The sequence below is a fragment of the Bison bison genome, unplaced genomic scaffold (assembly GCF_000754665.1).
Source record: "Bison bison bison isolate TAMUID 2011002044 unplaced genomic scaffold, Bison_UMD1.0 scf7180017864338, whole genome shotgun sequence".
NCBI lineage: Eukaryota > Metazoa > Chordata > Mammalia > Artiodactyla > Bovidae > Bison > Bison bison.
Window position 1 is genome coordinate 4759356 of NW_011494910.1, and position 3629 is coordinate 4762984.

The following is a 3629-nucleotide window of genomic DNA, read 5'->3' on the forward strand; positions in this document are numbered from 1 at the left end:
TAAAATTTTTGAGTAATATGTATTGCTTTTATAATAAATACAATAAAAGTTATTTTTTATTAAAAAATATAGCTAAGTTTTAAAATCACACACAAAGCAGGATAGTATATGGCACATAATACATACTCAAAATAGTAACATCATGCAAAATGTATTCAAAGCTAGCTTCTTTAAAACTATTCTCAAATTATTAGACTGTGTATATATTTCCAATTGGTTTTAACTGGCAACTCATTTTATCAAGTTCAGTTAGCATTTCAAAATGATAGATCATTACTGCCATGCATTATCAACATTCTAGAGCTTTATTTATTAACTTTATTTAATGACCACCTTTGAATTGCCATGCTATGTTTAAAAGAAAGTCTCTGTCCTCTTTCTAGAGTTTATTATTGGAAAGGAAACAGTTAACAGCAGGTCTGTAACCCGTACCTTCTTGCTGGGAATGCCTTCCCCCTTGTGAATGACCTTGACCAAGGCCACTTTTACATAATAGTTGTGTTTATAATAGCAAATATTAATGATAAAGGAACTTGGAACACTCTCTAGGGCTGTTAGCAATGATATAAATGGAAACGTTCATAATAACAGTAAAGCAATTATAAACTCTATAAACCCAAGAGCTCCGATAGCATTAAAATTACTTACGAATTCTCCTAGTTTGATATTGAGAGGAGGGGCTAACTATATAGAGTTTAGCAGTATATCTGGAGGAGAAACAGTGACAAGAGCGTCAAGGGTATAATTTCCTTGGAAAACTCTCCAAGCCCTTCTGTGCTAGTGTTAGTCGCTCAGTCGTGTCCGACTCTGTGCGACCCCGTGGACTGTAGCCCACCAGGCTCCTCTGTCCATGGGATTGCCCAAGCAAGGATACTGGAGTGGATTGCCATTTCCTCCTCCAGCGGATCTTCCAGACCCAGGGGTCGAACCCGCATCTCCTGCGTTGCAGGTGGATTTTTTTGTCTGAGCCAGGGAAGCTCTGTTGTAAGTGTCTCTTACTCAGCAGTCAAGCCATTGTAGAGGGCTGGCAGTGTCCGTGATCCTTCTTGTTTTACAAACAGGTGAATGAACACCCTTACTGAGTGGCTCACCTCAATACTGGTGGAGTTTTTGTCAAATTACAAGATTTGTGATTGTGAGGGCCCAATAAACACAGACATACTACTTTTAAAAATAGGTAGAAGCTTCAAAGATTATCAGGATGAGAAAATGACTGATTGTAGAGTACTCCAAGTGTTGGGTAATGGGCATCGTTCGCTTTATTTCTGTAGCTGTAACTACTACATGTTTTGAATCTCTCCAAGTCTTCCCTGGGGACTTGCCGTGAGGAGGGGCAGCGTTTGGTTCACTAGCTTGTCCTTGCTGGTGACCACCCTACTGGCACTTCTGGCAGTCTGGCAATAGACTGTTACCATGCCATATGATCTCAAAGTATTCTGCACCAACAACCTACAGTCATTGTCTAGATCATTTGACAACTTGATATAAGCTAAGGAGTCTCTCCACAGAAATATGTTCACACACATAAGTTGTGCATACAGTTTAGGGGTGGTCGTGACCTCCCGAAACCTATTCTTGGACCTTAGAGTAGGAAACTAGGAGGTAGGTGATAATCTCCACACTTACTCATAACCCCATTTTCCTTTCTTTGACATAAAAAAAGAGACATCTACTTGGTATTATGCTTGCTTTTATTTTCTTTAACTGGCCTTTGTGGAATTTGAGTAGACTGTAATAAGATAACCGGAGAAGGCAATGGCAACCCACTCCAGTACTCTTGCCTGGAAAATCCCATGAACGGAGGAGCCTGGTGGGCTGCAGTCCATGGGGTCGCTAGGAGTCGGACATGACTGAGCGACTCCACTTTCACTTTTCACTTTGATGCATTGGAGAAGGAAATGGCAACCCACTCCAGTGTTCTTGCCTGGAGAACCCCAGGGATGGGGGAGCCTGGTGGGCTGCCGTTTCTGGGGTCACACAGAGTCGGACACGACTGAAGTGACTTAGCAGTGGCAGTAATAATATAACATTGCTCTTCATGGAAAGTAATATTTTCTTTTTCCTAAAAACTTCAAGAAACAAAGTCTTCTTTTATTTTCATCAAGCCAATTGCATTATGGGCAGAATAACTCCCTTCAGAATTCCCTTCTGAATTACTAAAGACACTTAAGTACCATTTTTGGTTATATATGTGATACCTCACATTTGAAAACTAGGTTATATTCTATAGGTGAGTTTCTTCTTGCAATTAAGTGAAATAATTTCAGAGGCATAGGTACTCTTGGGAAGAGCATTCCAGATCTAATGGGGCCTTGCCTCAAAAAGTGTAATGCCCTTCACCAAGTACCTAACCCGCTTTCAGGGAATAGCTTGTTTATCCATTTGGGCTTTCTTCATTAGTAATCCACTTACCTTATTGTTTTTCTTTTCTTTTTCCTTAATATATATATATTTATTGAAGTATAGTTGATTTACAATTTTCAGGTGCACAGCAAGGTGATTTAGTTGTACATGTATGTACACATATATTATTTTTCAGATTATTTTTTATGATAGGTTATTACAAAATATTGACTGTAGTTCCCTGTGCTATATATACAGTAAATCTTTGTTGCTTGTTGTGTATCTATTTTTTTAAAATTAGAAATTTGGCATTCTATTCATCCTAAATGAAACAAGTAGAATCAAAATGTTATAAATTTTTTAGCTAGGCAACAATTTAAAAGTTTTCTAAAGTATATATATATATATATATATATATATATATATTATAAATACTATTTATATATCAGTTCAGTTCAGTTCAGTTGCTCAGTCATGTCCAACTCTTTGTGACCCCATGAATTACAGCATGCCAGGCCTCTCTGTCCATCACCAACTCCTGGGGTTCACTCAAACTCACGTCCATCGAGTTGGTGATGCCATCCAGCCATCTCATCCTCTGTTGTCCCCTTTTGCTCCTGCCCCCAATCCCTCCCAGCATCAGTCTTTTCCAATGAGTCAACTCTTCGCATGAGGTGGCCAAAGTACTGGAGTTTCAGCTTTTGCATCATTCCTTCCAAAGAAATCCCAGGGCTGATCTCCTTCAGAATGGACTGGTTGAATCTCCTTGCAGTCCAAGGGGTTCTCAGGAGTTTTCTCCAACACCACAGTTCAAAAGCATCAATTCTTCGGCACTCAGTTTTCTTCACAGTCCAACTCTCACATCCATATGTGACCACTGGAAAAACCATAGCCTTGACTAGACAGACCTTTGTTGGCAAAGTAATGTCTCTGCTTTTGAATATACCATCTAGGTTGGTCATAACTTTCCTTCCAAGGAGTAAGCGTCTTTTAATTTCATGGCTGCAGTCACCATCTGCAGTGATTTTGGAGCCCCCCAAAAATAAATTCTGACACTGTTTCCACAGTTTCCCCATCTATTTCCCATGAAGTGATGGGACCAGACGCCATGATCTTTGTTTTCTGAATGTTGAGCTTTAAGACAACTTTTTAACTCTCCACTTTCACTTTCATCAAGAGGCTTTTGAGTTCCTCTTCACTTTCTGCCATAAGGGTGATGTCATCTGCATATCTGAGGTTATTGATATTTCTCCCGGCAATCTTGATTCCAGCTTGTGCTTCTTCCA